The 18,395-nt window shown below is 42.7% G+C and overlaps 50 non-coding genes and 1 pseudogene across 50 annotated transcripts; all 51 read left to right on the top strand.

Annotated features, from left to right (window-relative positions):
- Positions 1-80: 80 nt before the first annotated feature.
- On the top strand, positions 81-199 carry LOC116372608 (5S ribosomal RNA). Its single transcript, XR_004209209.1, has one exon. It is a non-coding gene; the product is annotated as a 5S ribosomal RNA (ribosomal RNA).
- A 242-nt stretch (positions 200-441) lies between these two features.
- On the top strand, positions 442-560 carry LOC116372607 (5S ribosomal RNA). Its single transcript, XR_004209208.1, has one exon. It is a non-coding gene; the product is annotated as a 5S ribosomal RNA (ribosomal RNA).
- A 243-nt stretch (positions 561-803) lies between these two features.
- On the top strand, positions 804-922 carry LOC116372606 (5S ribosomal RNA). Its single transcript, XR_004209207.1, has one exon. It is a non-coding gene; the product is annotated as a 5S ribosomal RNA (ribosomal RNA).
- A 241-nt stretch (positions 923-1,163) lies between these two features.
- Positions 1,164-1,282, top strand: LOC116372604 (5S ribosomal RNA). The gene has a single exon (XR_004209205.1). It is a non-coding gene; the product is annotated as a 5S ribosomal RNA (ribosomal RNA).
- Positions 1,283-1,524: 242 nt separating this feature from the next.
- LOC116372602 (5S ribosomal RNA) lies at positions 1,525-1,643 on the top strand. Its single transcript, XR_004209204.1, has one exon. It is a non-coding gene; the product is annotated as a 5S ribosomal RNA (ribosomal RNA).
- A 242-nt stretch (positions 1,644-1,885) lies between these two features.
- Positions 1,886-2,004, top strand: LOC116372601 (5S ribosomal RNA). Its single transcript, XR_004209203.1, has one exon. It is a non-coding gene; the product is annotated as a 5S ribosomal RNA (ribosomal RNA).
- A 242-nt stretch (positions 2,005-2,246) lies between these two features.
- LOC116372600 (5S ribosomal RNA) lies at positions 2,247-2,365 on the top strand. Its single transcript, XR_004209202.1, has one exon. It is a non-coding gene; the product is annotated as a 5S ribosomal RNA (ribosomal RNA).
- Positions 2,366-2,607: 242 nt separating this feature from the next.
- Positions 2,608-2,726, top strand: LOC116372599 (5S ribosomal RNA). Its single transcript, XR_004209201.1, has one exon. It is a non-coding gene; the product is annotated as a 5S ribosomal RNA (ribosomal RNA).
- A 242-nt stretch (positions 2,727-2,968) lies between these two features.
- Positions 2,969-3,087, top strand: LOC116372598 (5S ribosomal RNA). The gene has a single exon (XR_004209200.1). It is a non-coding gene; the product is annotated as a 5S ribosomal RNA (ribosomal RNA).
- A 242-nt stretch (positions 3,088-3,329) lies between these two features.
- On the top strand, positions 3,330-3,448 carry LOC116372597 (5S ribosomal RNA). Its single transcript, XR_004209199.1, has one exon. It is a non-coding gene; the product is annotated as a 5S ribosomal RNA (ribosomal RNA).
- Positions 3,449-3,690: 242 nt separating this feature from the next.
- Positions 3,691-3,809, top strand: LOC116372596 (5S ribosomal RNA). The gene has a single exon (XR_004209198.1). It is a non-coding gene; the product is annotated as a 5S ribosomal RNA (ribosomal RNA).
- Positions 3,810-4,051: 242 nt separating this feature from the next.
- On the top strand, positions 4,052-4,170 carry LOC116372595 (5S ribosomal RNA). The gene has a single exon (XR_004209197.1). It is a non-coding gene; the product is annotated as a 5S ribosomal RNA (ribosomal RNA).
- A 241-nt stretch (positions 4,171-4,411) lies between these two features.
- Positions 4,412-4,530, top strand: LOC116372594 (5S ribosomal RNA). Its single transcript, XR_004209196.1, has one exon. It is a non-coding gene; the product is annotated as a 5S ribosomal RNA (ribosomal RNA).
- Positions 4,531-4,772: 242 nt separating this feature from the next.
- Positions 4,773-4,891, top strand: LOC116372591 (5S ribosomal RNA). Its single transcript, XR_004209194.1, has one exon. It is a non-coding gene; the product is annotated as a 5S ribosomal RNA (ribosomal RNA).
- Positions 4,892-5,133: 242 nt separating this feature from the next.
- LOC116372590 (5S ribosomal RNA) lies at positions 5,134-5,252 on the top strand. Its single transcript, XR_004209193.1, has one exon. It is a non-coding gene; the product is annotated as a 5S ribosomal RNA (ribosomal RNA).
- A 243-nt stretch (positions 5,253-5,495) lies between these two features.
- LOC116372589 (5S ribosomal RNA) lies at positions 5,496-5,614 on the top strand. The gene has a single exon (XR_004209192.1). It is a non-coding gene; the product is annotated as a 5S ribosomal RNA (ribosomal RNA).
- A 241-nt stretch (positions 5,615-5,855) lies between these two features.
- Positions 5,856-5,974, top strand: LOC116372588 (5S ribosomal RNA). Its single transcript, XR_004209191.1, has one exon. It is a non-coding gene; the product is annotated as a 5S ribosomal RNA (ribosomal RNA).
- A 242-nt stretch (positions 5,975-6,216) lies between these two features.
- Positions 6,217-6,335, top strand: LOC116372587 (5S ribosomal RNA). Its single transcript, XR_004209190.1, has one exon. It is a non-coding gene; the product is annotated as a 5S ribosomal RNA (ribosomal RNA).
- Positions 6,336-6,577: 242 nt separating this feature from the next.
- LOC116372586 (5S ribosomal RNA) lies at positions 6,578-6,696 on the top strand. The gene has a single exon (XR_004209189.1). It is a non-coding gene; the product is annotated as a 5S ribosomal RNA (ribosomal RNA).
- A 241-nt stretch (positions 6,697-6,937) lies between these two features.
- On the top strand, positions 6,938-7,056 carry LOC116372585 (5S ribosomal RNA). Its single transcript, XR_004209188.1, has one exon. It is a non-coding gene; the product is annotated as a 5S ribosomal RNA (ribosomal RNA).
- A 241-nt stretch (positions 7,057-7,297) lies between these two features.
- LOC116372584 (5S ribosomal RNA) lies at positions 7,298-7,416 on the top strand. The gene has a single exon (XR_004209187.1). It is a non-coding gene; the product is annotated as a 5S ribosomal RNA (ribosomal RNA).
- Positions 7,417-7,658: 242 nt separating this feature from the next.
- Positions 7,659-7,777, top strand: LOC116372583 (5S ribosomal RNA). The gene has a single exon (XR_004209186.1). It is a non-coding gene; the product is annotated as a 5S ribosomal RNA (ribosomal RNA).
- A 243-nt stretch (positions 7,778-8,020) lies between these two features.
- On the top strand, positions 8,021-8,139 carry LOC116372582 (5S ribosomal RNA). The gene has a single exon (XR_004209185.1). It is a non-coding gene; the product is annotated as a 5S ribosomal RNA (ribosomal RNA).
- Positions 8,140-8,381: 242 nt separating this feature from the next.
- LOC116372579 (5S ribosomal RNA) lies at positions 8,382-8,500 on the top strand. Its single transcript, XR_004209183.1, has one exon. It is a non-coding gene; the product is annotated as a 5S ribosomal RNA (ribosomal RNA).
- A 242-nt stretch (positions 8,501-8,742) lies between these two features.
- On the top strand, positions 8,743-8,861 carry LOC116372578 (5S ribosomal RNA). Its single transcript, XR_004209182.1, has one exon. It is a non-coding gene; the product is annotated as a 5S ribosomal RNA (ribosomal RNA).
- Positions 8,862-9,102: 241 nt separating this feature from the next.
- Positions 9,103-9,221, top strand: LOC116372577 (5S ribosomal RNA). Its single transcript, XR_004209181.1, has one exon. It is a non-coding gene; the product is annotated as a 5S ribosomal RNA (ribosomal RNA).
- A 242-nt stretch (positions 9,222-9,463) lies between these two features.
- LOC116372576 (5S ribosomal RNA) lies at positions 9,464-9,582 on the top strand. The gene has a single exon (XR_004209180.1). It is a non-coding gene; the product is annotated as a 5S ribosomal RNA (ribosomal RNA).
- A 242-nt stretch (positions 9,583-9,824) lies between these two features.
- On the top strand, positions 9,825-9,945 carry LOC116372869 (uncharacterized; annotated as a pseudogene).
- A 242-nt stretch (positions 9,946-10,187) lies between these two features.
- Positions 10,188-10,306, top strand: LOC116372575 (5S ribosomal RNA). The gene has a single exon (XR_004209179.1). It is a non-coding gene; the product is annotated as a 5S ribosomal RNA (ribosomal RNA).
- Positions 10,307-10,547: 241 nt separating this feature from the next.
- LOC116372574 (5S ribosomal RNA) lies at positions 10,548-10,666 on the top strand. Its single transcript, XR_004209178.1, has one exon. It is a non-coding gene; the product is annotated as a 5S ribosomal RNA (ribosomal RNA).
- A 242-nt stretch (positions 10,667-10,908) lies between these two features.
- On the top strand, positions 10,909-11,027 carry LOC116372573 (5S ribosomal RNA). Its single transcript, XR_004209177.1, has one exon. It is a non-coding gene; the product is annotated as a 5S ribosomal RNA (ribosomal RNA).
- A 241-nt stretch (positions 11,028-11,268) lies between these two features.
- LOC116372572 (5S ribosomal RNA) lies at positions 11,269-11,387 on the top strand. The gene has a single exon (XR_004209176.1). It is a non-coding gene; the product is annotated as a 5S ribosomal RNA (ribosomal RNA).
- Positions 11,388-11,629: 242 nt separating this feature from the next.
- Positions 11,630-11,748, top strand: LOC116372571 (5S ribosomal RNA). Its single transcript, XR_004209175.1, has one exon. It is a non-coding gene; the product is annotated as a 5S ribosomal RNA (ribosomal RNA).
- A 242-nt stretch (positions 11,749-11,990) lies between these two features.
- Positions 11,991-12,109, top strand: LOC116372569 (5S ribosomal RNA). Its single transcript, XR_004209174.1, has one exon. It is a non-coding gene; the product is annotated as a 5S ribosomal RNA (ribosomal RNA).
- Positions 12,110-12,350: 241 nt separating this feature from the next.
- LOC116372567 (5S ribosomal RNA) lies at positions 12,351-12,469 on the top strand. The gene has a single exon (XR_004209172.1). It is a non-coding gene; the product is annotated as a 5S ribosomal RNA (ribosomal RNA).
- A 242-nt stretch (positions 12,470-12,711) lies between these two features.
- On the top strand, positions 12,712-12,830 carry LOC116372566 (5S ribosomal RNA). Its single transcript, XR_004209171.1, has one exon. It is a non-coding gene; the product is annotated as a 5S ribosomal RNA (ribosomal RNA).
- A 242-nt stretch (positions 12,831-13,072) lies between these two features.
- On the top strand, positions 13,073-13,191 carry LOC116372565 (5S ribosomal RNA). Its single transcript, XR_004209170.1, has one exon. It is a non-coding gene; the product is annotated as a 5S ribosomal RNA (ribosomal RNA).
- A 242-nt stretch (positions 13,192-13,433) lies between these two features.
- LOC116372564 (5S ribosomal RNA) lies at positions 13,434-13,552 on the top strand. Its single transcript, XR_004209169.1, has one exon. It is a non-coding gene; the product is annotated as a 5S ribosomal RNA (ribosomal RNA).
- A 242-nt stretch (positions 13,553-13,794) lies between these two features.
- Positions 13,795-13,913, top strand: LOC116372563 (5S ribosomal RNA). The gene has a single exon (XR_004209168.1). It is a non-coding gene; the product is annotated as a 5S ribosomal RNA (ribosomal RNA).
- A 241-nt stretch (positions 13,914-14,154) lies between these two features.
- On the top strand, positions 14,155-14,273 carry LOC116372562 (5S ribosomal RNA). The gene has a single exon (XR_004209167.1). It is a non-coding gene; the product is annotated as a 5S ribosomal RNA (ribosomal RNA).
- A 242-nt stretch (positions 14,274-14,515) lies between these two features.
- LOC116372561 (5S ribosomal RNA) lies at positions 14,516-14,634 on the top strand. Its single transcript, XR_004209166.1, has one exon. It is a non-coding gene; the product is annotated as a 5S ribosomal RNA (ribosomal RNA).
- A 242-nt stretch (positions 14,635-14,876) lies between these two features.
- Positions 14,877-14,995, top strand: LOC116372560 (5S ribosomal RNA). Its single transcript, XR_004209165.1, has one exon. It is a non-coding gene; the product is annotated as a 5S ribosomal RNA (ribosomal RNA).
- Positions 14,996-15,237: 242 nt separating this feature from the next.
- LOC116372558 (5S ribosomal RNA) lies at positions 15,238-15,356 on the top strand. Its single transcript, XR_004209164.1, has one exon. It is a non-coding gene; the product is annotated as a 5S ribosomal RNA (ribosomal RNA).
- Positions 15,357-15,597: 241 nt separating this feature from the next.
- On the top strand, positions 15,598-15,716 carry LOC116372557 (5S ribosomal RNA). The gene has a single exon (XR_004209163.1). It is a non-coding gene; the product is annotated as a 5S ribosomal RNA (ribosomal RNA).
- A 242-nt stretch (positions 15,717-15,958) lies between these two features.
- LOC116372555 (5S ribosomal RNA) lies at positions 15,959-16,077 on the top strand. The gene has a single exon (XR_004209161.1). It is a non-coding gene; the product is annotated as a 5S ribosomal RNA (ribosomal RNA).
- Positions 16,078-16,319: 242 nt separating this feature from the next.
- Positions 16,320-16,438, top strand: LOC116372554 (5S ribosomal RNA). The gene has a single exon (XR_004209160.1). It is a non-coding gene; the product is annotated as a 5S ribosomal RNA (ribosomal RNA).
- A 242-nt stretch (positions 16,439-16,680) lies between these two features.
- Positions 16,681-16,799, top strand: LOC116372553 (5S ribosomal RNA). Its single transcript, XR_004209159.1, has one exon. It is a non-coding gene; the product is annotated as a 5S ribosomal RNA (ribosomal RNA).
- A 241-nt stretch (positions 16,800-17,040) lies between these two features.
- LOC116372552 (5S ribosomal RNA) lies at positions 17,041-17,159 on the top strand. The gene has a single exon (XR_004209158.1). It is a non-coding gene; the product is annotated as a 5S ribosomal RNA (ribosomal RNA).
- Positions 17,160-17,401: 242 nt separating this feature from the next.
- On the top strand, positions 17,402-17,520 carry LOC116372551 (5S ribosomal RNA). The gene has a single exon (XR_004209157.1). It is a non-coding gene; the product is annotated as a 5S ribosomal RNA (ribosomal RNA).
- Positions 17,521-17,762: 242 nt separating this feature from the next.
- Positions 17,763-17,881, top strand: LOC116372929 (5S ribosomal RNA). The gene has a single exon (XR_004209454.1). It is a non-coding gene; the product is annotated as a 5S ribosomal RNA (ribosomal RNA).
- Positions 17,882-18,122: 241 nt separating this feature from the next.
- Positions 18,123-18,241, top strand: LOC116372928 (5S ribosomal RNA). The gene has a single exon (XR_004209453.1). It is a non-coding gene; the product is annotated as a 5S ribosomal RNA (ribosomal RNA).
- The last annotated feature ends 154 nt before the right edge of the window (positions 18,242-18,395 follow it).

The raw sequence follows: 18,395 nt of genomic DNA, 5'->3' as shown, positions 1-18,395 counted from the left end.
CTTATCTAAATGGTGAAAATGCAACAGCTGTTAATCAGACTCACTTTCACTTAACATAGTGCACCAAGAGATAGTTTCTCGCTTACGACCACACCGGCCTGAGTACGCCTGATCTCGTCTGATCTCGGAAGCTAAGCAGGGTCGGGCCTGGTTAGTACTTGGATGGGAGACCGCCTGGGAATACCAGGTGCTGTAAGCTTTTTGTCAACTCTTTGTCCGTTTTTTCCCACAAGGCTGAAATATGTGCCCTTGCTTTGAAATAAGTAAGCAAGGTTAGTTTGTATTTCATCCAACAATCTGTGCTACAAATTATTTCTACAGTATATGCAATTTCTTCCACTTTTTGAGTGACACAAAGATGCTTATCTAAATGGTGAAAATGCAACAGCTGTTAATCAGACTCACTTTCACTTAACATAGTGCACCAAGAGATAGTTTCTCGCTTACGACCACACCGGCCTGAGTACGCCTGATCTCGTCTGATCTCGGAAGCTAAGCAGGGTCGGGCCTGGTTAGTACTTGGATGGGAGACCGCCTGGGAATACCAGGTGCTGTAAGCTTTTTGTCAACTCTTTGTCCGTTTTTTCCCACAAGGCTGAAATATGTGCCCTTGCTTTGAAATAAGTAAGCAAGGTTAGTTTGTATTTCATCCAACAATCTGTGCTACAAATTATTTCTACAGTATATGCAATTTCTTCCACTTTTTGAGTGACACAAAGATGCTTATCTAAATGGTGAAAATGCAACAGCTGTTAATCAGACTCACTTTCACTTAACATAGTGCACCAAGAGATAGTTTTCTCGCTTACGACCACACCGGCCTGAGTACGCCTGATCTCGTCTGATCTCGGAAGCTAAGCAGGGTCGGGCCTGGTTAGTACTTGGATGGGAGACCGCCTGGGAATACCAGGTGCTGTAAGCTTTTGTCAACTCTTTGTCCGTTTTTTCCCACAAGGCTGAAATATGTGCCCTTGCTTTGAAATAAGTAAGCAAGGTTAGTTTGTATTTCATCCAACAATCTGTGCTACAAATTATTTCTACAGTATATGCAATTTCTTCCACTTTTTGAGTGACACAAAGATGCTTATCTAAATGGTGAAAATGCAACAGCTGTTAATCAGACTCACTTTCACTTAACATAGTGCACCAAGAGATAGTTTCTCGCTTACGACCACACCGGCCTGAGTACGCCTGATCTCGTCTGATCTCGGAAGCTAAGCAGGGTCGGGCCTGGTTAGTACTTGGATGGGAGACCGCCTGGGAATACCAGGTGCTGTAAGCTTTTTGTCAACTCTTTGTCCGTTTTTTCCCACAAGGCTGAAATATGTGCCCTTGCTTTGAAATAAGTAAGCAAGGTTAGTTTGTATTTCATCCAACAATCTGTGCTACAAATTATTTCTACAGTATATGCAATTTCTTCCACTTTTTGAGTGACACAAAGATGCTTATCTAAATGGTGAAAATGCAACAGCTGTTAATCAGACTCACTTTCACTTAACATAGTGCACCAAGAGATAGTTTCTCGCTTACGACCACACCGGCCTGAGTACGCCTGATCTCGTCTGATCTCGGAAGCTAAGCAGGGTCGGGCCTGGTTAGTACTTGGATGGGAGACCGCCTGGGAATACCAGGTGCTGTAAGCTTTTTGTCAACTCTTTGTCCGTTTTTTCCCACAAGGCTGAAATATGTGCCCTTGCTTTGAAATAAGTAAGCAAGGTTAGTTTGTATTTCATCCAACAATCTGTGCTACAAATTATTTCTACAGTATATGCAATTTCTTCCACTTTTTGAGTGACACAAAGATGCTTATCTAAATGGTGAAAATGCAACAGCTGTTAATCAGACTCACTTTCACTTAACATAGTGCACCAAGAGATAGTTTCTCGCTTACGACCACACCGGCCTGAGTACGCCTGATCTCGTCTGATCTCGGAAGCTAAGCAGGGTCGGGCCTGGTTAGTACTTGGATGGGAGACCGCCTGGGAATACCAGGTGCTGTAAGCTTTTTGTCAACTCTTTGTCCGTTTTTTCCCACAAGGCTGAAATATGTGCCCTTGCTTTGAAATAAGTAAGCAAGGTTAGTTTGTATTTCATCCAACAATCTGTGCTACAAATTATTTCTACAGTATATGCAATTTCTTCCACTTTTTGAGTGACACAAAGATGCTTATCTAAATGGTGAAAATGCAACAGCTGTTAATCAGACTCACTTTCACTTAACATAGTGCACCAAGAGATAGTTTCTCGCTTACGACCACACCGGCCTGAGTACGCCTGATCTCGTCTGATCTCGGAAGCTAAGCAGGGTCGGGCCTGGTTAGTACTTGGATGGGAGACCGCCTGGGAATACCAGGTGCTGTAAGCTTTTTGTCAACTCTTTGTCCGTTTTTTCCCACAAGGCTGAAATATGTGCCCTTGCTTTGAAATAAGTAAGCAAGGTTAGTTTGTATTTCATCCAACAATCTGTGCTACAAATTATTTCTACAGTATATGCAATTTCTTCCACTTTTTGAGTGACACAAAGATGCTTATCTAAATGGTGAAAATGCAACAGCTGTTAATCAGACTCACTTTCACTTAACATAGTGCACCAAGAGATAGTTTCTCGCTTACGACCACACCGGCCTGAGTACGCCTGATCTCGTCTGATCTCGGAAGCTAAGCAGGGTCGGGCCTGGTTAGTACTTGGATGGGAGACCGCCTGGGAATACCAGGTGCTGTAAGCTTTTTGTCAACTCTTTGTCCGTTTTTTCCCACAAGGCTGAAATATGTGCCCTTGCTTTGAAATAAGTAAGCAAGGTTAGTTTGTATTTCATCCAACAATCTGTGCTACAAATTATTTCTACAGTATATGCAATTTCTTCCACTTTTTGAGTGACACAAAGATGCTTATCTAAATGGTGAAAATGCAACAGCTGTTAATCAGACTCACTTTCACTTAACATAGTGCACCAAGAGATAGTTTCTCGCTTACGACCACACCGGCCTGAGTACGCCTGATCTCGTCTGATCTCGGAAGCTAAGCAGGGTCGGGCCTGGTTAGTACTTGGATGGGAGACCGCCTGGGAATACCAGGTGCTGTAAGCTTTTTGTCAACTCTTTGTCCGTTTTTTCCCACAAGGCTGAAATATGTGCCCTTGCTTTGAAATAAGTAAGCAAGGTTAGTTTGTATTTCATCCAACAATCTGTGCTACAAATTATTTCTACAGTATATGCAATTTCTTCCACTTTTTGAGTGACACAAAGATGCTTATCTAAATGGTGAAAATGCAACAGCTGTTAATCAGACTCACTTTCACTTAACATAGTGCACCAAGAGATAGTTTCTCGCTTACGACCACACCGGCCTGAGTACGCCTGATCTCGTCTGATCTCGGAAGCTAAGCAGGGTCGGGCCTGGTTAGTACTTGGATGGGAGACCGCCTGGGAATACCAGGTGCTGTAAGCTTTTTGTCAACTCTTTGTCCGTTTTTTCCCACAAGGCTGAAATATGTGCCCTTGCTTTGAAATAAGTAAGCAAGGTTAGTTTGTATTTCATCCAACAATCTGTGCTACAAATTATTTCTACAGTATATGCAATTTCTTCCACTTTTTGAGTGACACAAAGATGCTTATCTAAATGGTGAAAATGCAACAGCTGTTAATCAGACTCACTTTCACTTAACATAGTGCACCAAGAGATAGTTTCTCGCTTACGACCACACCGGCCTGAGTACGCCTGATCTCGTCTGATCTCGGAAGCTAAGCAGGGTCGGGCCTGGTTAGTACTTGGATGGGAGACCGCCTGGGAATACCAGGTGCTGTAAGCTTTTTGTCAACTCTTTGTCCGTTTTTTCCCACAAGGCTGAAATATGTGCCCTTGCTTTGAAATAAGTAAGCAAGGTTAGTTTGTATTTCATCCAACAATCTGTGCTACAAATTATTTCTACAGTATATGCAATTTCTTCCACTTTTTGAGTGACACAAAGATGCTTATCTAAATGGTGAAAATGCAACAGCTGTTAATCAGACTCACTTTCACTTAACATAGTGCACCAAGAGATAGTTTCTCGCTTACGACCACACCGGCCTGAGTACGCCTGATCTCGTCTGATCTCGGAAGCTAAGCAGGGTCGGGCCTGGTTAGTACTTGGATGGGAGACCGCCTGGGAATACCAGGTGCTGTAAGCTTTTTGTCAACTCTTTGTCCGTTTTTTCCCACAAGGCTGAAATATGTGCCCTTGCTTTGAAATAAGTAAGCAAGGTTAGTTTGTATTTCATCCAACAATCTGTGCTACAAATTATTTCTACAGTATATGCAATTTCTTCCACTTTTGAGTGACACAAAGATGCTTATCTAAATGGTGAAAATGCAACAGCTGTTAATCAGACTCACTTTCACTTAACATAGTGCACCAAGAGATAGTTTCTCGCTTACGACCACACCGGCCTGAGTACGCCTGATCTCGTCTGATCTCGGAAGCTAAGCAGGGTCGGGCCTGGTTAGTACTTGGATGGGAGACCGCCTGGGAATACCAGGTGCTGTAAGCTTTTTGTCAACTCTTTGTCCGTTTTTTCCCACAAGGCTGAAATATGTGCCCTTGCTTTGAAATAAGTAAGCAAGGTTAGTTTGTATTTCATCCAACAATCTGTGCTACAAATTATTTCTACAGTATATGCAATTTCTTCCACTTTTTGAGTGACACAAAGATGCTTATCTAAATGGTGAAAATGCAACAGCTGTTAATCAGACTCACTTTCACTTAACATAGTGCACCAAGAGATAGTTTCTCGCTTACGACCACACCGGCCTGAGTACGCCTGATCTCGTCTGATCTCGGAAGCTAAGCAGGGTCGGGCCTGGTTAGTACTTGGATGGGAGACCGCCTGGGAATACCAGGTGCTGTAAGCTTTTTGTCAACTCTTTGTCCGTTTTTTCCCACAAGGCTGAAATATGTGCCCTTGCTTTGAAATAAGTAAGCAAGGTTAGTTTGTATTTCATCCAACAATCTGTGCTACAAATTATTTCTACAGTATATGCAATTTCTTCCACTTTTTGAGTGACACAAAGATGCTTATCTAAATGGTGAAAATGCAACAGCTGTTAATCAGACTCACTTTCACTTAACATAGTGCACCAAGAGATAGTTTCTCGCTTACGACCACACCGGCCTGAGTACGCCTGATCTCGTCTGATCTCGGAAGCTAAGCAGGGTCGGGCCTGGTTAGTACTTGGATGGGAGACCGCCTGGGAATACCAGGTGCTGTAAGCTTTTTGTCAACTCTTTGTCCGTTTTTTTCCCACAAGGCTGAAATATGTGCCCTTGCTTTGAAATAAGTAAGCAAGGTTAGTTTGTATTTCATCCAACAATCTGTGCTACAAATTATTTCTACAGTATATGCAATTTCTTCCACTTTTTGAGTGACACAAAGATGCTTATCTAAATGGTGAAAATGCAACAGCTGTTAATCAGACTCACTTTCACTTAACATAGTGCACCAAGAGATAGTTTCTCGCTTACGACCACACCGGCCTGAGTACGCCTGATCTCGTCTGATCTCGGAAGCTAAGCAGGGTCGGGCCTGGTTAGTACTTGGATGGGAGACCGCCTGGGAATACCAGGTGCTGTAAGCTTTTTGTCAACTCTTTGTCCGTTTTTTCCACAAGGCTGAAATATGTGCCCTTGCTTTGAAATAAGTAAGCAAGGTTAGTTTGTATTTCATCCAACAATCTGTGCTACAAATTATTTCTACAGTATATGCAATTTCTTCCACTTTTTGAGTGACACAAAGATGCTTATCTAAATGGTGAAAATGCAACAGCTGTTAATCAGACTCACTTTCACTTAACATAGTGCACCAAGAGATAGTTTCTCGCTTACGACCACACCGGCCTGAGTACGCCTGATCTCGTCTGATCTCGGAAGCTAAGCAGGGTCGGGCCTGGTTAGTACTTGGATGGGAGACCGCCTGGGAATACCAGGTGCTGTAAGCTTTTTGTCAACTCTTTGTCCGTTTTTTCCCACAAGGCTGAAATATGTGCCCTTGCTTTGAAATAAGTAAGCAAGGTTAGTTTGTATTTCATCCAACAATCTGTGCTACAAATTATTTCTACAGTATATGCAATTTCTTCCACTTTTTGAGTGACACAAAGATGCTTATCTAAATGGTGAAAATGCAACAGCTGTTAATCAGACTCACTTTCACTTAACATAGTGCACCAAGAGATAGTTTCTCGCTTACGACCACACCGGCCTGAGTACGCCTGATCTCGTCTGATCTCGGAAGCTAAGCAGGGTCGGGCCTGGTTAGTACTTGGATGGGAGACCGCCTGGGAATACCAGGTGCTGTAAGCTTTTTGTCAACTCTTTGTCCGTTTTTTCCCACAAGGCTGAAATATGTGCCCTTGCTTTGAAATAAGTAAGCAAGGTTAGTTTGTATTTCATCCAACAATCTGTGCTACAAATTATTTCTACAGTATATGCAATTTCTTCCACTTTTTGAGTGACACAAAGATGCTTATCTAAATGGTGAAAATGCAACAGCTGTTAATCAGACTCACTTTCACTTAACATAGTGCACCAAGAGATAGTTTCTCGCTTACGACCACACCGGCCTGAGTACGCCTGATCTCGTCTGATCTCGGAAGCTAAGCAGGGTCGGGCCTGGTTAGTACTTGGATGGGAGACCGCCTGGGAATACCAGGTGCTGTAAGCTTTTTGTCAACTCTTGTCCGTTTTTTCCCACAAGGCTGAAATATGTGCCCTTGCTTTGAAATAAGTAAGCAAGGTTAGTTTGTATTTCATCCAACAATCTGTGCTACAAATTATTTCTACAGTATATGCAATTTCTTCCACTTTTTGAGTGACACAAAGATGCTTATCTAAATGGTGAAAATGCAACAGCTGTTAATCAGACTCACTTTCACTTAACATAGTGCACCAAGAGATAGTTTCTCGCTTACGACCACACCGGCCTGAGTACGCCTGATCTCGTCTGATCTCGGAAGCTAAGCAGGGTCGGGCCTGGTTAGTACTTGGATGGGAGACCGCCTGGGAATACCAGGTGCTGTAAGCTTTTTGTCAACTCTTTGTCCGTTTTTTCCCACAAGGCTGAAATATGTGCCCTTGCTTTGAAATAAGTAAGCAAGGTTAGTTTGTATTTCATCCAACAATCTGTGCTACAAATTATTTCTACAGTATATGCAATTTCTTCCACTTTTGAGTGACACAAAGATGCTTATCTAAATGGTGAAAATGCAACAGCTGTTAATCAGACTCACTTTCACTTAACATAGTGCACCAAGAGATAGTTTCTCGCTTACGACCACACCGGCCTGAGTACGCCTGATCTCGTCTGATCTCGGAAGCTAAGCAGGGTCGGGCCTGGTTAGTACTTGGATGGGAGACCGCCTGGGAATACCAGGTGCTGTAAGCTTTTTGTCAACTCTTTGTCCGTTTTTTCCCACAAGGCTGAAATATGTGCCCTTGCTTTGAAATAAGTAAGCAAGGTTAGTTTGTATTTCATCCAACAATCTGTGCTACAAATTATTTCTACAGTATATGCAATTTCTTCCACTTTTTGAGTGACACAAAGATGCTTATCTAAATGGTGAAAATGCAACAGCTGTTAATCAGACTCACTTTCACTTAACATAGTGCACCAAGAGATAGTTTCTCGCTTACGACCACACCGGCCTGAGTACGCCTGATCTCGTCTGATCTCGGAAGCTAAGCAGGGTCGGGCCTGGTTAGTACTTGGATGGGAGACCGCCTGGGAATACCAGGTGCTGTAAGCTTTTTCGTCAACTCTTTGTCCGTTTTTTCCCACAAGGCTGAAATATGTGCCCTTGCTTTGAAATAAGTAAGCAAGGTTAGTTTGTATTTCATCCAACAATCTGTGCTACAAATTATTTCTACAGTATATGCAATTTCTTCCACTTTTTGAGTGACACAAAGATGCTTATCTAAATGGTGAAAATGCAACAGCTGTTAATCAGACTCACTTTCACTTAACATAGTGCACCAAGAGATAGTTTCTCGCTTACGACCACACCGGCCTGAGTACGCCTGATCTCGTCTGATCTCGGAAGCTAAGCAGGGTCGGGCCTGGTTAGTACTTGGATGGGAGACCGCCTGGGAATACCAGGTGCTGTAAGCTTTTTGTCAACTCTTTGTCCGTTTTTTCCCACAAGGCTGAAATATGTGCCCTTGCTTTGAAATAAGTAAGCAAGGTTAGTTTGTATTTCATCCAACAATCTGTGCTACAAATTATTTCTACAGTATATGCAATTTCTTCCACTTTTTGAGTGACACAAAGATGCTTATCTAAATGGTGAAAATGCAACAGCTGTTAATCAGACTCACTTTCACTTAACATAGTGCACCAAGAGATAGTTTCTCGCTTACGACCACACCGGCCTGAGTACGCCTGATCTCGTCTGATCTCGGAAGCTAAGCAGGGTCGGGCCTGGTTAGTACTTGGATGGGAGACCGCCTGGGAATACCAGGTGCTGTAAGCTTTTTGTCAACTCTTTGTCCGTTTTTTCCCACAAGGCTGAAATATGTGCCCTTGCTTTGAAATAAGTAAGCAAGGTTAGTTTGTATTTCATCCAACAATCTGTGCTACAAATTATTTCTACAGTATATGCAATTTCTTCCACTTTTTGAGTGACACAAAGATGCTTATCTAAATGGTGAAAATGCAACAGCTGTTAATCAGACTCACTTTCACTTAACATAGTGCACCAAGAGATAGTTTCTCGCTTACGACCACACCGGCCTGAGTACGCCTGATCTCGTCTGATCTCGGAAGCTAAGCAGGGTCGGGCCTGGTTAGTACTTGGATGGGAGACCGCCTGGGAATACCAGGTGCTGTAAGCTTTTGTCAACTCTTTGTCCGTTTTTTCCCACAAGGCTGAAATATGTGCCCTTGCTTTGAAATAAGTAAGCAAGGTTAGTTTGTATTTCATCCAACAATCTGTGCTACAAATTATTTCTACAGTATATGCAATTTCTTCCACTTTTTGAGTGACACAAAGATGCTTATCTAAATGGTGAAAATGCAACAGCTGTTAATCAGACTCACTTTCACTTAACATAGTGCACCAAGAGATAGTTTCTCGCTTACGACCACACCGGCCTGAGTACGCCTGATCTCGTCTGATCTCGGAAGCTAAGCAGGGTCGGGCCTGGTTAGTACTTGGATGGGAGACCGCCTGGGAATACCAGGTGCTGTAAGCTTTTTGTCAACTCTTTGTCCGTTTTTTCCCACAAGGCTGAAATATGTGCCCTTGCTTTGAAATAAGTAAGCAAGGTTAGTTTGTATTTCATCCAACAATCTGTGCTACAAATTATTTCTACAGTATATGCAATTTCTTCCACTTTTTGAGTGACACAAAGATGCTTATCTAAATGGTGAAAATGCAACAGCTGTTAATCAGACTCACTTTCACTTAACATAGTGCACCAAGAGATAGTTTCTCGCTTACGACCACACCGGCCTGAGTACGCCTGATCTCGTCTGATCTCGGAAGCTAAGCAGGGTCGGGCCTGGTTAGTACTTGGATGGGAGACCGCCTGGGAATACCAGGTGCTGTAAGCTTTTTGTCAACTCTTTGTCCGTTTTTTCCCACAAGGCTGAAATATGTGCCCTTGCTTTGAAATAAGTAAGCAAGGTTAGTTTGTATTTCATCCAACAATCTGTGCTACAAATTATTTCTACAGTATATGCAATTTCTTCCACTTTTTGAGTGACACAAAGATGCTTATCTAAATGGTGAAAATGCAACAGCTGTTAATCAGACTCACTTTCACTTAACATAGTGCACCAAGAGATAGTTTCTCGCTTACGACCACACCAGGCCTGAGTACGCCTGATCTCGTCTGATCTCGGAAGCTAAGCAGGGTCGGGCCCTGGTTAGTACTTGGATGGGAGACCGCCTGGGAATACCAGGTGCTGTAAGCTTTTTGTCAACTCTTTGTCCGTTTTTTCCCACAAGGCTTAAATATGTGCCCTTGCTTTGAAATAAGTAAGCAAGGTTAGTTTGTATTTCATCCAACAATCTGTGCTACAAATTATTTCTACAGTATATGCAATTTCTTCCACTTTTTGAGTGACACAAAGATGCTTATCTAAATGGTGAAAATGCAACAGCTGTTAATCAGACTCACTTTCACTTAACATAGTGCACCAAGAGATAGTTTCTCGCTTACGACCACACCGGCCTGAGTACGCCTGATCTCGTCTGATCTCGGAAGCTAAGCAGGGTCGGGCCTGGTTAGTACTTGGATGGGAGACCGCCTGGGAATACCAGGTGCTGTAAGCTTTTGTCAACTCTTTGTCCGTTTTTTCCCACAAGGCTGAAATATGTGCCCTTGCTTTGAAATAAGTAAGCAAGGTTAGTTTGTATTTCATCCAACAATCTGTGCTACAAATTATTTCTACAGTATATGCAATTTCTTCCACTTTTTGAGTGACACAAAGATGCTTATCTAAATGGTGAAAATGCAACAGCTGTTAATCAGACTCACTTTCACTTAACATAGTGCACCAAGAGATAGTTTCTCGCTTACGACCACACCGGCCTGAGTACGCCTGATCTCGTCTGATCTCGGAAGCTAAGCAGGGTCGGGCCTGGTTAGTACTTGGATGGGAGACCGCCTGGGAATACCAGGTGCTGTAAGCTTTTTGTCAACTCTTTGTCCGTTTTTTCCCACAAGGCTGAAATATGTGCCCTTGCTTTGAAATAAGTAAGCAAGGTTAGTTTGTATTTCATCCAACAATCTGTGCTACAAATTATTTCTACAGTATATGCAATTTCTTCCACTTTTTGAGTGACACAAAGATGCTTATCTAAATGGTGAAAATGCAACAGCTGTTAATCAGACTCACTTTCACTTAACATAGTGCACCAAGAGATAGTTTCTCGCTTACGACCACACCGGCCTGAGTACGCCTGATCTCGTCTGATCTCGGAAGCTAAGCAGGGTCGGGCCTGGTTAGTACTTGGATGGGAGACCGCCTGGGAATACCAGGTGCTGTAAGCTTTTTGTCAACTCTTTGTCCGTTTTTTCCCACAAGGCTGAAATATGTGCCCTTGCTTTGAAATAAGTAAGCAAGGTTAGTTTGTATTTCATCCAACAATCTGTGCTACAAATTATTTCTACAGTATATGCAATTTCTTCCACTTTTTGAGTGACACAAAGATGCTTATCTAAATGGTGAAAATGCAACAGCTGTTAATCAGACTCACTTTCACTTACATAGTGCACCAAGAGATAGTTTCTCGCTTACGACCACACCGGCCTGAGTACGCCTGATCTCGTCTGATCTCGGAAGCTAAGCAGGGTCGGGCCTGGTTAGTACTTGGATGGGAGACCGCCTGGGAATACCAGGTGCTGTAAGCTTTTTGTCAACTCTTTGTCCGTTTTTTCCCACAAGGCTGAAATATGTGCCCTTGCTTTGAAATAAGTAAGCAAGGTTAGTTTGTATTTCATCCAACAATCTGTGCTACAAATTATTTCTACAGTATATGCAATTTCTTCCACTTTTTGAGTGACACAAAGATGCTTATCTAAATGGTGAAAATGCAACAGCTGTTAATCAGACTCACTTTCACTTAACATAGTGCACCAAGAGATAGTTTCTCGCTTACGACCACACCGGCCTGAGTACGCCTGATCTCGTCTGATCTCGGAAGCTAAGCAGGGTCGGGCCTGGTTAGTACTTGGATGGGAGACCGCCTGGGAATACCAGGTGCTGTAAGCTTTTTGTCAACTCTTTGTCCGTTTTTTCCCACAAGGCTGAAATATGTGCCCTTGCTTTGAAATAAGTAAGCAAGGTTAGTTTGTATTTCATCCAACAATCTGTGCTACAAATTATTTCTACAGTATATGCAATTTCTTCCACTTTTTGAGTGACACAAAGATGCTTATCTAAATGGTGAAAATGCAACAGCTGTTAATCAGACTCACTTTCACTTAACATAGTGCACCAAGAGATAGTTTCTCGCTTACGACCACACCGGCCTGAGTACGCCTGATCTCGTCTGATCTCGGAAGCTAAGCAGGGTCGGGCCTGGTTAGTACTTGGATGGGAGACCGCCTGGGAATACCAGGTGCTGTAAGCTTTTTGTCAACTCTTTGTCCGTTTTTTCCCACAAGGCTGAAATATGTGCCCTTGCTTTGAAATAAGTAAGCAAGGTTAGTTTGTATTTCATCCAACAATCTGTGCTACAAATTATTTCTACAGTATATGCAATTTCTTCCACTTTTTGAGTGACACAAAGATGCTTATCTAAATGGTGAAAATGCAACAGCTGTTAATCAGACTCACTTTCACTTAACATAGTGCACCAAGAGATAGTTCTCGCTTACGACCACACCGGCCTGAGTACGCCTGATCTCGTCTGATCTCGGAAGCTAAGCAGGGTCGGGCCTGGTTAGTACTTGGATGGGAGACCGCCTGGGAATACCAGGTGCTGTAAGCTTTTTGTCAACTCTTTGTCCGTTTTTTCCCACAAGGCTGAAATATGTGCCCTTGCTTTGAAATAAGTAAGCAAGGTTAGTTTGTATTTCATCCAACAATCTGTGCTACAAATTATTTCTACAGTATATGCAATTTCTTCCACTTTTTGAGTGACACAAAGATGCTTATCTAAATGGTGAAAATGCAACAGCTGTTAATCAGACTCACTTTCACTTAACATAGTGCACCAAGAGATAGTTTCTCGCTTACGACCACACCGGCCTGAGTACGCCTGATCTCGTCTGATCTCGGAAGCTAAGCAGGGTCGGGCCTGGTTAGTACTTGGATGGGAGACCGCCTGGGAATACCAGGTGCTGTAAGCTTTTTGTCAACTCTTTGTCCGTTTTTTCCCACAAGGCTGAAATATGTGCCCTTGCTTTGAAATAAGTAAGCAAGGTTAGTTTGTATTTCATCCAACAATCTGTGCTACAAATTATTTCTACAGTATATGCAATTTCTTCCACTTTTTGAGTGACACAAAGATGCTTATCTAAATGGTGAAAATGCAACAGCTGTTAATCAGACTCACTTTCACTTAACATAGTGCACCAAGAGATAGTTTCTCGCTTACGACCACACCGGCCTGAGTACGCCTGATCTCGTCTGATCTCGGAAGCTAAGCAGGGTCGGGCCTGGTTAGTACTTGGATGGGAGACCGCCTGGGAATACCAGGTGCTGTAAGCTTTTTGTCAACTCTTTGTCCGTTTTTTCCCACAAGGCTGAAATATGTGCCCTTGCTTTGAAATAAGTAAGCAAGGTTAGTTTGTATTTCATCCAACAATCTGTGCTACAAATTATTTCTACAGTATATGCAATTTCTTCCACTTTTTGAGTGACACAAAGATGCTTATCTAAATGGTGAAAATGCAACAGCTGTTAATCAGACTCACTTTCACTTAACATAGTGCACCAAGAGATAGTTTCTCGCTTACGACCACACCGGCCTGAGTACGCCTGATCTCGTCTGATCTCGGAAGCTAAGCAGGGTCGGGCCTGGTTAGTACTTGGATGGGAGACCGCCTGGGAATACCAGGTGCTGTAAGCTTTTTGTCAACTCTTTGTCCGTTTTTTCCCACAAGGCTGAAATATGTGCCCTTGCTTTGAAATAAGTAAGCAAGGTTAGTTTGTATTTCATCCAACAATCTGTGCTACAAATTATTTCTACAGTATATGCAATTTCTTCCACTTTTTGAGTGACACAAAGATGCTTATCTAAATGGTGAAAATGCAACAGCTGTTAATCAGACTCACTTTCACTTAACATAGTGCACCAAGAGATAGTTTCTCGCTTACGACCACACCGGCCTGAGTACGCCTGATCTCGTCTGATCTCGGAAGCTAAGCAGGGTCGGGCCTGGTTAGTACTTGGATGGGAGACCGCCTGGGAATACCAGGTGCTGTAAGCTTTTTGTCAACTCTTTGTCCGTTTTTCCCACAAGGCTGAAATATGTGCCCTTGCTTTGAAATAAGTAAGCAAGGTTAGTTTGTATTTCATCCAACAATCTGTGCTACAAATTATTTCTACAGTATATGCAATTTCTTCCACTTTTTGAGTGACACAAAGATGCTTATCTAAATGGTGAAAATGCAACAGCTGTTAATCAGACTCACTTTCACTTAACATAGTGCACCAAGAGATAGTTTCTCGCTTACGACCACACCGGCCTGAGTACGCCTGATCTCGTCTGATCTCGGAAGCTAAGCAGGGTCGGGCCTGGTTAGTACTTGGATGGGAGACCGCCTGGGAATACCAGGTGCTGTAAGCTTTTTGTCAACTCTTTGTCCGTTTTTTCCCACAAGGCTGAAATATGTGCCCTTGCTTTGAAATAAGTAAGCAAGGTTAGTTTGTATTTCATCCAACAATCTGTGCTACAAATTATTTCTACAGTATATGCAATTTCTTCCACTTTTTGAGTGACACAAAGATGCTTATCTAAATGGTGAAAATGCAACAGCTGTTAATCAGACTCACTTTCACTTAACATAGTGCACCAAGAGATAGTTTCTCGCTTACGACCACACCGGCCTGAGTACGCCTGATCTCGTCTGATCTCGGAAGCTAAGCAGGGTCGGGCCTGGTTAGTACTTGGATGGGAGACCGCCTGGGAATACCAGGTGCTGTAAGCTTTTTGTCAACTCTTTGTCCGTTTTTTCCCACAAGGCTGAAATATGTGCCCTTGCTTTGAAATAAGTAAGCAAGGTTAGTTTGTATTTCATCCAACAATCTGTGCTACAAATTATTTCTACAGTATATGCAATTTCTTCCACTTTTTGAGTGACACAAAGATGCTTATCTAAATGGTGAAAATGCAACAGCTGTTAATCAGACTCACTTTCACTTAACATAGTGCACCAAGAGATAGTTTCTCGCTTACGACCACACCGGCCTGAGTACGCCTGATCTCGTCTGATCTCGGAAGCTAAGCAGGGTCGGGCCTGGTTAGTACTTGGATGGGAGACCGCCTGGGAATACCAGGTGCTGTAAGCTTTTTGTCAACTCTTTGTCCGTTTTTTCCCACAAGGCTGAAATATGTGCCCTTGCTTTGAAATAAGTAAGCAAGGTTAGTTTGTATTTCATCCAACAATCTGTGCTACAAATTATTTCTACAGTATATGCAATTTCTTCCACTTTTTGAGTGACACAAAGATGCTTATCTAAATGGTGAAAATGCAACAGCTGTTAATCAGACTCACTTTCACTTAACATAGTGCACCAAGAGATAGTTTCTCGCTTACGACCACACCGGCCTGAGTACGCCTGATCTCGTCTGATCTCGGAAGCTAAGCAGGGTCGGGCCTGGTTAGTACTTGGATGGGAGACCGCCTGGGAATACCAGGTGCTGTAAGCTTTTTGTCAACTCTTTGTCCGTTTTTTCCCACAAGGCTGAAATATGTGCCCTTGCTTTGAAATAAGTAAGCAAGGTTAGTTTGTATTTCATCCAACAATCTGTGCTACAAATTATTTCTACAGTATATGCAATTTCTTCCACTTTTGAGTGACACAAAGATGCTTATCTAAATGGTGAAAATGCAACAGCTGTTAATCAGACTCACTTTCACTTAACATAGTGCACCAAGAGATAGTTTCTCGCTTACGACCACACCGGCCTGAGTACGCCTGATCTCGTCTGATCTCGGAAGCTAAGCAGGGTCGGGCCTGGTTAGTACTTGGATGGGAGACCGCCTGGGAATACCAGGTGCTGTAAGCTTTTTGTCAACTCTTTGTCCGTTTTTTCCCACAAGGCTGAAATATGTGCCCTTGCTTTGAAATAAGTAAGCAAGGTTAGTTTGTATTTCATCCAACAATCTGTGCTACAAATTATTTCTACAGTATATGCAATTTCTTCCACTTTTTGAGTGACACAAAGATGCTTATCTAAATGGTGAAAATGCAACAGCTGTTAATCAGACTCACTTTCACTTAACATAGTGCACCAAGAGATAGTTTCTCGCTTACGACCACACCGGCCTGAGTACGCCTGATCTCGTCTGATCTCGGAAGCTAAGCAGGGTCGGGCCTGGTTAGTACTTGGATGGGAGACCGCCTGGGAATACCAGGTGCTGTAAGCTTTTTGTCAACTCTTTGTCCGTTTTTTCCCACAAGGCTGAAATATGTGCCCTTGCTTTGAAATAAGTAAGCAAGGTTAGTTTGTATTTCATCCAACAATCTGTGCTACAAATTATTTCTACAGTATATGCAATTTCTTCCACTTTTTGAGTGACACAAAGATGCTTATCTAAATGGTGAAAATGCAACAGCTGTTAATCAGACTCACTTTCACTTAACATAGTGCACCAAGAGATAGTTTCTCGCTTACGACCACACCGGCCTGAGTACGCCTGATCTCGTCTGATCTCGGAAGCTAAGCAGGGTCGGGCCTGGTTAGTACTTGGATGGGAGACCGCCTGGGAATACCAGGTGCTGTAAGCTTTTTGTCAACTCTTTGTCCGTTTTTTCCCACAAGGCTGAAATATGTGCCCTTGCTTTGAAATAAGTAAGCAAGGTTAGTTTGTATTTCATCCAACAATCTGTGCTACAAATTATTTCTACAGTATATGCAATTTCTTCCACTTTTTGAGTGACACAAAGATGCTTATCTAAATGGTGAAAATGCAACAGCTGTTAATCAGACTCACTTTCACTTAACATAGTGCACCAAGAGATAGTTTCTCGCTTACGACCACACCGGCCTGAGTACGCCTGATCTCGTCTGATCTCGGAAGCTAAGCAGGGTCGGGCCTGGTTAGTACTTGGATGGGAGACCGCCTGGGAATACCAGGTGCTGTAAGCTTTTGTCAACTCTTTGTCCGTTTTTTCCCACAAGGCTGAAATATGTGCCCTTGCTTTGAAATAAGTAAGCAAGGTTAGTTTGTATTTCATCCAACAATCTGTGCTACAAATTATTTCTACAGTATATGCAATTTCTTCCACTTTTTGAGTGACACAAAGATGCTTATCTAAATGGTGAAAATGCAACAGCTGTTAATCAGACTCACTTTCACTTAACATAGTGCACCAAGAGATAGTTTCTCGCTTACGACCACACCGGCCTGAGTACGCCTGATCTCGTCTGATCTCGGAAGCTAAGCAGGGTCGGGCCTGGTTAGTACTTGGATGGGAGACCGCCTGGGAATACCAGGTGCTGTAAGCTTTTTGTCAACTCTTTGTCCGTTTTTTCCCACAAGGCTGAAATATGTGCCCTTGCTTTGAAATAAGTAAGCAAGGTTAGTTTGTATTTCATCCAACAATCTGTGCTACAAATTATTTCTACAGTATATGCAATTTCTTCCACTTTTTGAGTGACACAAAGATGCTTATCTAAATGGTGAAAATGCAACAGCTGTTAATCAGACTCACTTTCACTTAACATAGTGCACCAAGAGATAGTTTCTCGCTTACGACCACACCGGCCTGAGTACGCCTGATCTCGTCTGATCTCGGAAGCTAAGCAGGGTCGGGCCTGGTTAGTACTTGGATGGGAGACCGCCTGGGAATACCAGGTGCTGTAAGCTTTTTGTCAACTCTTTGTCCGTTTTTTCCCACAAGGCTGAAATATGTGCCCTTGCTTTGAAATAAGTAAGCAAGGTTAGTTTGTATTTCATCCAACAATCTGTGCTACAAATTATTTCTACAGTATATGCAATTTCTTCCACTTTTTGAGTGACACAAAGATGCTTATCTAAATGGTGAAAATGCAACAGCTGTTAATCAGACTCACTTTCACTTAACATAGTGCACCAAGAGATAGTTTCTCGCTTACGACCACACCGGCCTGAGTACGCCTGATCTCGTCTGATCTCGGAAGCTAAGCAGGGTCGGGCCTGGTTAGTACTTGGATGGGAGACCGCCTGGGAATACCAGGTGCTGTAAGCTTTTGTCAACTCTTTGTCCGTTTTTTCCCACAAGGCTGAAATATGTGCCCTTGCTTTGAAATAAGTAAGCAAGGTTAGTTTGTATTTCATCCAACAATCTGTGCTACAAATTATTTCTACAGTATATGCAATTTCTTCCACTTTTTGAGTGACACAAAGATGCTTATCTAAATGGTGAAAATGCAACAGCTGTTAATCAGACTCACTTTCACTTAACATAGTGCACCAAGAGATAGTTTCTCGCTTACGACCACACCGGCCTGAGTACGCCTGATCTCGTCTGATCTCGGAAGCTAAGCAGGGTCGGGCCTGGTTAGTACTTGGATGGGAGACCGCCTGGGAATACCAGGTGCTGTAAGCTTTTTGTCAACTCTTTGTCCGTTTTTCCCACAAGGCTGAAATATGTGCCCTTGCTTTGAAATAAGTAAGCAAGGTTAGTTTGTATTTCATCCAACAATCTGTGCTACAAATTATTTCTACAGTATATGCAATTTCTTCCACTTTTTGAGTGACAC

Source organism: Oncorhynchus kisutch, unplaced genomic scaffold (genome assembly GCF_002021735.2).
Source record: "Oncorhynchus kisutch isolate 150728-3 unplaced genomic scaffold, Okis_V2 scaffold3969, whole genome shotgun sequence".
NCBI classification, from domain to species: Eukaryota; Metazoa; Chordata; class Actinopteri; order Salmoniformes; family Salmonidae; genus Oncorhynchus; species Oncorhynchus kisutch.
Note: the sequence above shows the minus strand (reverse complement) of the source record. Positions and strands in the feature narration are given on the sequence as shown.